This window comes from Alligator sinensis, unplaced genomic scaffold (genome assembly GCF_000455745.1).
Source record: "Alligator sinensis unplaced genomic scaffold, ASM45574v1 scaffold294_1, whole genome shotgun sequence".
Taxonomy (NCBI): Eukaryota; Metazoa; Chordata; order Crocodylia; family Alligatoridae; genus Alligator; species Alligator sinensis.
This window is the reverse complement of record NW_005842305.1, coordinates 1,096,140-1,105,889: the sequence shown is the minus strand read 5'-3', so window position 1 is coordinate 1,105,889 and position 9,750 is coordinate 1,096,140. Positions and strand designations below refer to the sequence as shown.

Here is a 9,750-nt window from a genome sequence, read left to right as displayed (position 1 = left end):
TGGAAGAGCAATACAGCAGTGCAAAGGAAATCCGGGAAGTTTTTGGAGAGTACGGGAGACAACTTCCTGATGCAAGTGTTGAAGTGGTCAACTAGGAGCCATGCTTTCTTGACCCGCTGCTCACAAACAGGGAAGAATTAGTGGGCAATGTAGTAGTGGATGGCAATTTGGGCAGCATCAACCATGAGATGATTGAGTTGAGGATCCTGAGGAAAGGAAGAAAGGAGTGCTGCAGAGTAAGGACTTTGGACTTCAGAAAAGCAGATTTCAATTCACTTAGGGAACTGATGAGCAGGATCCCTTGGGAGGCCAGTCTAAAGGGGACAGGAGTCCAGGAGAGCTGCCTGTACTTTAAAGAAGCCTTCCTGAGGGTGCAGGAACGTCTCATCCCAATGTGCAGGAAGACTAGTAAGTATGGCAGAAAACCAGCTTGGTTTAGCAAGGAACTCTTCAGTATGCTAAAACAAAAAGGAAGTATATAAGAACTGGAAACTTGGACAAACTATTAGGGAGGAGTATAAGAGTGTTGCTTGGGCATGCATGGATGAAGTCAGGAAGGCCAAAGTGCAATTGAACTTGCAGCTAGCAAGGGACAAGAAGGGTGACAAGAAGGGTCAGCAACAAGAGGAGGATCAGGGAATGTGTGGGTCCTTTACTGAATGGGGGAGCAACTTAGTAACTGAGGATGCAGAAAAGTCTAAAGTACTCAAAGATGGGCCATCATCTTTGAAAACTCATGGTGATCAGGAGAGGTCCCGGATTATTGGTAAAGGGAAAATATAGCGCCCATATTTAAGAAAGGGAAGAAGGAAGATCCAGGGAGCTACAGACCAGTCTACCTCACCTTAGTTCCTAGAAAAATCATAGAGCACATCCTCAAGGAATCCATTTCTAAGCACTTGGAGGAGAAAAAGGTGATTAGGAACAGTCAGCATGGATTCACCAAGGGCAAGTCATGCCTGACCAGCTTGATTGCATTCTGTTAGGAGATAACTGGCTCTGTGGATGCGAGGCAACCAGTGGATGTTCTATACCTTGATTTTAGCAAGGCTTTTGATATGGTCTCCCACAGCATTCTTGGAGGCAAGCTAAGGAAGTACGGGCTAGATGAATGGACTGTAAAGGTAGATAGAAAACTGGCTGGAGCACTGAGCTTAGAGAGTAGCAATCAATGGCTTGATGTCTAGTTGGTAGCTGGTATCAAGTGGAGTGCCCCAGGGGTTGGTCCTGAGGCTGGTTTTGTTCAATGTCTTCATCAACAGCCTGGAAGATGGCATAGAGTGCACCCTCAGCAATTTTGCAGATGACACCAAGCTGGGGGGAGTAGAAGATATGCTGGAGGGTAGGGCTAGGATTCAGAGAGACCTAAACAAATGGGAGGATTGGGCCCAAAAAAATCTCATGAGGTTCAACAAGGACAAGTGCAAAGTCTTGCACTTAGGACAGAATAATCCCACTCACCAGTACAGGCTGGGGGCTGACTGTCTGGGTAGCAGCTGTGCAGAAAGGGACCTGGGAGTTACGGTGGACAATAAGCTGAATATGAGGCAGCAGTGTGTCCTTGTTGCCAAGAGGGCTAATGGCATACCGGGTTGCATTGATAGGTGTGTTGCCAGGTGAAGGGAAATGATTATTCCCCTCTATTCAGCACTGGTGAGGCCACACCTGGAGTATTGTGTTCAGTTTTGGGTCCCCCACTACAGAAAGGATGTGGACAAATTGGAGAGAGTCCAGTGGACGGCAACAAAAATGATGAGGGGGCTGGTGGACAGGACTTATGAGGAAAGATTGAGGGAACTGGGCTTAGAGAAGGAACTTGGGGACTGAGAGAAGACTGAGGGGAGATTTAATAGCAGCCTTCAACCACCTGAAGGCGGGGCTCGAAAGAGGATGGAGCTAGACTGTTCTCAGTGGCAGATGACAGAACAAGGAACAACAGTCTCAAGTTGGAGCACGGGAAGTTTAGGCTAGATATTAGGAAGAATTTTCTCACTAGGAGGGTAGTAAAACATTGTAGCAGGTTACCCATAAAAATGGTAGAAGCTCCATTCTTGGATTTTTTCAGAACCTGGCAAGACATCATCCTTGGGTAGGATGATCTAGTTGAGAATGGTCCTGCTTTGAGCAGTGGGTTGGACTATGTGGCCTCCTGAGGTCATTTCCAACCCTAATGTTCTATAATTCTAAATAAACCCAGTTTCCTCAGCCTCTCCTCAGAAGTCATGTGCCCCAGACCCCTAAATATTTTCATTGCCCTCCACTGGACTCTCTCCAATATGCCAACAACTTTTCTGTAGTGGGGGGCCCAAAACTGGACCCAGTACTGCAAATGTGGCCTTACAAATACTGAATAAAGGGTAATAACACTTCCCTTGATCTACTGGCAACACTCCTACTACTGCCGCCCAGTATGCCATTAGTCTTCTTCACAACAAGGGCACACTGTTGGCTTACATTGATCTTATTGTCTGCTGTCACTCCCAGGTCTTTTTCGGCAGAGCTGCTGCTTAGCTAGTTGTTCCCCAGCCTGTACCAGTGCATGGGATTGTTCTGTCTTAAGTGCAGGCCTTTGCACTTGTCCTTATTGAACCTCATGATATTGCTTTTTTACAGTCCATTTATGCAACCTTTACTTCCTTAGCTTGCTTGCAAGAGAGTTGTGGGAGACCATATCAAAAGCCTTGCTAAAATCAAAGTATATTACGTCCAGTGGTATCCCAACATCCACAGAGCCAGTCAATCTCATCATAGAAGGCACTCAGATTGGCCAGGCAGACATAACTTGTCCTTGGTGAATCCATGCTGACTGTTCCTAATCACTTTTCTTCTCCAAGTTCTTAGAAATGGATTCCTTGAGGATATGGTCTATCTACCGACATACTTGTAGAAACCCTTCATAGTTTCATAGTAGTTTGGGGTCAGAAGAGACCTTTATAGATCATCAAGTCTGACCCCCCACCACTGGCAGGAGCACATGCTGGGATCACACGATCCCAGACAGGTGTTTATCCAACTTCTTTTTGAATTTACCCAAGGTAGGAGTGAGGACCACTTCCCTAGGAAGTTGATTCCAGATCCTAGCCACCCTAACAGTGAAATAGTGCCTCCTAATCTCTAACCTGAACCTGTTCTCCAGCAGCTTCTGGCCATTGTTCCTCGTCACACCAGGTGCTGCTGGGGGGAATAGGGCCCTTCCTATTTGCTGCTGATCTCCCCTAACGAGTTTGTAGGCAGCCACCAAATCCCCCCTCAGTCTCTGCTTGCTGAGGCTGAACAGGTTCAGGTCCCTTAGCCTCTCCTCGCAGTGCCTTCTTGTGACCCTTCACATCCCTTGCTAGCTGCAACTCCAATTGTGTTTTGGCCTTCCTGACTTCATCCCAGCATGCCTGAGCAATGCTCTTATATTCTTCCCTAGTTATTTGTCCAAGTTTCTACGTCTTATAAGCTTCCTTTTTGTGACTTAGTTTACTGAAGACTTCCCTGCTAAGCCAAGCTGGTCTTCTGCCATACTTGCTAGTCTTCCTGCACATCGGGATGGTTTATTCCTGCATACTCCGTAAGACTTCTTTGAAGTACAGCCAGCTCCCCTGGACTCCTCTCCTCCCTCAGTCTGGCTTCCCAGGGGATCCTGACCATGAGTTCCCTGAATGAGTTGAAGTCTGCTTTTCTAAAGTCCAGGGTCCTTACTCTGCTGCTCTCCATCCTTCCTTTCCTCAGGATCCTGAATACAATCATCTTGTAGTCACTGCTGCCCAAGTTGCCATCCACTACTGCCATCCACTACCCACCAATTCTACTCTGTTTGCGAGCAGCAAGGCCAAGAAAAGCACAGCCCCTAGATGGCCGCTCCAGCACTTGCACCAGGATGTTGTCCTGAACACTTGTCCCAAAAGCTTCTTGGATTGCCTGTGCACTGCTGTAATGCCCTCCCAGCAGATGTCAGGGTGATTGAAGTCTCCCATGAGAACCAGGGCTTGTGATCAGGAAACTTCTGCTAACTGTTTGAAAAAAGCCTCATCTACCACTTCCTCCTGGTCTTGTGGTCTATAGGAGACGTGTACCAGAACATCACCCTTGTTGCTGCCCCCTCTGACCTTAATCCACAGACTCTCAACAGGCCTATCTCCAGTTTCATACTGGAGCTCTGAGCAATCATATGGCTCTTTTACGTAAAGTGCAACTCCTCCTCCTCCTCTTCCCCCTGCCTATCCTTCCTGAACAGTTTGTACCCATCCATGACAGTACTCGAGTCATGCAAGCTCCCACCAAGTCTCTGTTATTCCAATCATGTCATAGTGCCGTGACAGCTCAAGGACTTCCCATTCTTCCTGCTTGTTTCCCAGGCTCCATGCATTTTTGTACAGTCACCTGAGGTAACTAGTTGATTGCCCTGATTTCTCAGGAAGTATGAGAACACATCCCCTGTTGCCCCCTCCTGCTTTCTCTTCCTCCAGGACTCCTGCTTCCACACCTACATCAGGGCTTTGGTGTCCATCCCCCAGCAAACCTAGTTTTAAAGTCCTCCTTACTAGGCTAGTAAGCCTGTCTGTGAAGATGCTCTTCCCTCTCTTCATCAGATGGATCCCATCTCTTCCCAGCAATCCTTCTTCTTGGATCAACATCCCATGGTCAAAGAAGCCAAATCCCTGCTGGCAACACCACCTGCACAGCCAGCCCTTTCCCTTGACCAAAAGGATGGTGAGAACACAATTTAAAACCCAGACCCCCTCACCCTTGCACCCAGAGCACTGTAGTCACTCTTGATATGCTCAGGGTCTCAGACTGAGGGGGAATTAACTAACAGACTTTAATTACTTGAAGGGTGGTCCAAAGAGGTGAAGTTAAGTCTCAAGTTGCAGCAAGGAAAGTTTAGGTTAGCTATTAGGAAAAATCTCTCTCACTAGGAGGGTAGTAAAGCACTGGAAGAGGTTACCCAGAGAAGTTGTGGAATCTCCATCCCTGGACGTTTTTAAGACACAGCTAGACAAAGCCTTGGCTGGGATGATGTAGTTGGGGATGGTCCTGCTTTGAGCAGGAGGTTGGACTATATGATCTCCTGACATCCCTTCCAACGCTAATTTTCTATAATTCTATAAGGTTTTTTTTTCCATAATGGTATTCCAGTATGCACCTGCCTGTCCTAAACAGCCCTAAAACCAATCCAGCTGGAGATTTTAGAATGATGATTTTTCTTTTGGTCTTTCATCAGCAAATGAACTAAGTGGAAGCACTGTGACAGTTGTAGTGCTGCCATGTGATCTGTGCTAAGAGTGGGACCTGGCAAGTGACATTGCAGCTCATATCGCATTATCCCAGCAACCAAGCAACTGACAGTAACTGCAATGCACACATGCTGTGTTTTCTGACATGCCAGAAGACAACGTGTCACCATCCATGTATACACTTCCATCTCTGAGGAAGGGATCTTTTATATGCCCATGGAAAAGAAATTGTGTATATTAAAAGGAAAAAAAGCCATGGCTGAAATGACAATGATGTTATGAGCCTATATTGGATGTTGCTATTTTTAGCCCTTTCAAACAATAAACCACAATGTTTTGCATGTGAAATTTAAAACCAAATTTCACATTTTCCACTCATTTTAGACATGCATATTATTTTTCAGCTGTATTTTAGTCTTTAATCATTATTGGATTTTTAAAAATAATTTTAGCAAACAAACAGAATCAACAATGACAAAAAACCAAAGAGAAAAACAATACAGACTGATTTAAGGAATGCATAAAATATAGGGGTCACAGCAAATTTTGTTGGAAAAACACACAAACGTTGCAAATCCCTCTTCACTTGCATCAAAATAACGTCATCGCCTGCCTAGATTTAACGTCAGTAACTGCAGAGATTTTGACTGGGGAAGAGAAACAAAATACAGGATTTCCTGTTCTACAGACACTGCAGTCTGCAGATGCCAGCAGGAGTTCTGAGTGCTAGGGCAAGGGTGTTTTAAAAAATAGTACTTCTCAGATTAAATGTGAATTTAAGTCTCTTTGTGGTTGGAATTTATAGATGAAGTTGTAGCAATAAAAATAGAAGGCTGTTGCTTCCCCTGCTCCTTGCTGTAGAGGTCCTCTTGAAGAATGGATACTACAGTGAGGTAAGGTTGCTCTCTGCAGCATTTCCTTTTGTACATCTAACCTATAACAATCTTTGGTGATGCTATGATCTGTTTTTTCAAGAGAGTTTTTCAACCAAATAAATAGTCTAATAAGGTAGCTTCAGCAGACTTTGACAGAAAGGTATTTCATTTCTATCATTTCTATTTCTATGCAGGTAGATAAGTAGGGAGAAGACTGCTATTGTGGATCAGAAAGCAATGAAAGTATTTTATAGAAAGTGTTTTCTTGATTGATACAAGCTGCTAAAACAGATCATTTAATTTCATTTTACATATTCTATTTCAGTGCATGAGTTTAACATTTAATAATTGCTATTTTAAAAAGCTCTAGAAAGCCTACTCTGCTTAAGTAAAGAGGTTATTTCATGTCTTCAACAGATTTTGTTACAACGATACATTTCTCCCCTTCTCTGAGAATTTGAGCATAACCCTAGGGTGGAAACTTGGTCAAAAATATTGGCTGGTTTAAACTTTCCTATGTTTGGGGTTCTTTGGATCTGGAATACGGGCTCCCCCCCTCTTTATGCCACTGAAAAAATAATGAAAAGAGCTCAGTACTGATATTTCTGTGACTGGAAATTTTAAACACAATATTACAGAAATATAGAACTGGGTGGGGCACAGAGTGATTCAGAATAGTCAGGCAATTTCCATTGAAGTCAGCCATATAAGAACACAGAAAAGTTACTTACCACTGATGCTTTTTTTTTTTTTGGCCTTTATGTGCATTTTAAAAATTGGTTTAAGCTGTTAGTTCAGCAGAGGGAAGTTCTGTATAACCCTACATTGCTATCACCATTACCCATATTCTCCCTCTCCTCGTCCCTGTAATAAAATCCTGTTTCTGTGTCCTGCCTTCATTTCAGCACTACACTCAGGGCAGGAGCCTGTCTTTTGTCTATCACTTTGTATGCTGACATCTTTACCCAGCCTGAGGCCTCTATAAACTACTGCAATAGCAAATATTGAGATGATCAAAAGCTACAATAATTATTTTCTAGAAATCTGTCTTCATTTAGATGTGTGGAAACCAAATAACATCCCTGTAGTTACACAGGGACATAGAATATAGCAGGAATCACAGAAGCCAGGGACAGAAAGGCAGGAGGGCAAGTCAGCAGAGGCTCAGCTCTGAATACAGACCCATTCACTTCAGGAAGTTTTACTGAAGGAGTCTTGGGTTTAATCCAATTTGACAGCAGCTTGGCAATAGTTGTTAGCCACATTCACTGTATGCAAGTGTAGAAGCAGTAAACTATTAAAAATAATTGAAAGTACAGGTCAGATGTGAAACAAATGTAAGTGTATTCTAATATACTCTCTCCGTAGGGCCACCTGCGTTCGATTTTCCTCTGAAAGGGAAACACGTTTCTCCACCCTCTTAAGCCTTGAGTTAAAAACAACCAAGCCAATACCCCCTTGCTGATTCTTAAACCACCTCTAAAGCTTTGTTAGGGGCTTCCTTCCCCAGCAGTATGCTATTCATTAGCTTGGCAGCATCTTTTTGTGTGGAAAACATCAAGCTGAGGTGCATTTAGGCCTCAGGAGTGGGGGCAGGGTTCTCCAAGGGCACCAACAGCTTTATTCTTCCCTTCCCGATGGACTTCTTGAGGCCTTGAAGGAAGTGACAGCTTCAAACATGTGAACTGCAATATGAATATTTGAGCCCCTCATCTCTCCTGAATAACCTTTCCCTTGGAAATACAGCTACTTGCCATCAGGCACGGAAGCAGTGTCACTGAATTAAAAAAGCAGTTTCTGCTTGTCAAGCAGAGCTTAATGTATGTGGGCTGTGGATTTAGGCGACACTGGCTTCAAGTGCGAGCTGTACGTAATTAGATGCCTTTTGAGGTCTCTTCCAACCATATATGCTATGATTTCATTAATATCAAATTCTGCTTGGGTTGTACAAACATGGGCATCATCTCTGGGTGCCAGAAGGGTGGGTACTAAATGGGTGCACACTTAGCACCTCCCCCCGACCCCTTTTGACACCCTCTTCCCCTGCTTGACAACACCCGGGGAACTGAAAGTACTACGCGGCACCTCTGACTTGGGACTGACCACTATGAGATGATATCACAATGTACGTCATGTACCCACTGCTGTGAGTAATAAAAACTTTGAGAAGCAGAAGAGAACCCTGGTCTTCTGTATATTTTTTAGGGATGAAGAGAATAAGTGATCTTAGCAGGACTAACCTGGGCTCCTTTTTCACTGCAAAAATGAAAATCTATCACTGAGAAAAATGTTCAAATGGTACTAAATTACATTGGGACTGTAGTTGGCAGTTGGGTGGGGAACCTTTTGCTCTAAGCCAAGATAGCAGTCAGTAAAGGGCACTAATCTGTGGCTGTTCTGTGGCCAGCATGGAAAAAAGGTTTCATTTTAACTTAAAAACAAAACAAAACAGATAAAAATTGTCCAATTGCACAAGTGCCTGAAAATCAAATACTTGTACAAAGAAAACTGTGCAAACCAGGGATGCTCAACCATTGGCCTGCAGGCCAAATGTAGCCCATGGAGCCTTGGAATCCAGCCTGTGGGATTGCCCATGGGATGGGAAATTTGGAGGTGGGAGAGCAGTGGCACTTTGTACTGCCATCCCTCCTCACTGCCAAAATCCCAAGCCCCATGGGATGGGTCAGAGCTGGGCCATGACCCTGCCACCGCACAGCACGATCGGAGCCACACCCCTTTCCCTCCATCCGGCTAGGTTGAGACTTTGCCACGCCAGCTTCCTTCCGCAGGGCCAGGCAATGCCCCCTCCCCATGTGCAGCTGGTTTGGGGCCAGGTCACAGGGCCAGACCAAGTCCCCTTTCTCCGTGTGACTGGATTGGAACGTCATGCATTCAAAAGCTTGTGTAACTCTATCCCAACTACACAGTTGGTTCAATAAAAGACACCACTTTAAGAAATCGCTGCCTCTTATAATTTTTGGACCATCACGACTACAACATAACTCTTACACTACCAGAAATTAAAAAGGTAATTGAAAAAACAGAAAGTGTCATTATGCTTATGTATAACCCTGGGAATGCCTACACCTTGAATACTGCATGCAGTTCTGATTTCTCTCCCCACACCTCAAAAATGGTGACAGCAGAACTAGAAAGGTACAGAGAAAGGCAACAAGGATGGGCCAAGGTATGAGGATACTTCTGTACAAGGAAAAACTAAGCAGGCTACAATTTTTCAGCTTAGAAAAAGAAAAGACAACTGGGGCAGTGTGATAAAACAGAGGACTATAAAATCAGAATGGCATAGAGAAAGTAAATAGCAATTTACTATTTATTGCCCCTCTCAATATTAGAACTAGGGGATATACAATGAAATGAGCAGGTAGCAGATATAAAGCAAATGGCTTTATATCTTTTTCACTCAGGCTGCAATTAACTTGTGGAGCTCATTGCCACAAGACATTGTAAAGGCTGATAATTTAATCAGCATAAAAAGGCACTGGAAAAATTCATGAAAGATGGGTCCATCAGTGGTATTTAACATGGTAGTTAGTGCTGCAACCTCACAAGCAGGACATCCTAGACTTCTGAATGCTAGAAGCTGCAAAGGGAGGGCCAGCCAATCTGGATATGCCATATTTCAGTGCTCTTTC

The 9,750-nt window shown here is 44.3% G+C and overlaps 1 protein-coding gene across 1 annotated transcript in view; it reads left to right on the top strand.

Annotated features, from left to right (window-relative positions):
* The first annotated feature begins 5,941 nt into the window (after positions 1 to 5,941).
* LOC102378964 (putative P2Y purinoceptor 10) overlaps positions 5,942 to 9,750 on the top strand; it is an 11,968-nt gene continuing 8,159 nt past the window's right edge. Inside the window, exon 1 of the mRNA XM_006028348.3 lies at positions 5,942 to 6,115. The gene's annotated coding sequence lies outside the window, so the exon portion shown is untranslated. The remainder of the gene's footprint in view (positions 6,116 to 9,750) is intronic.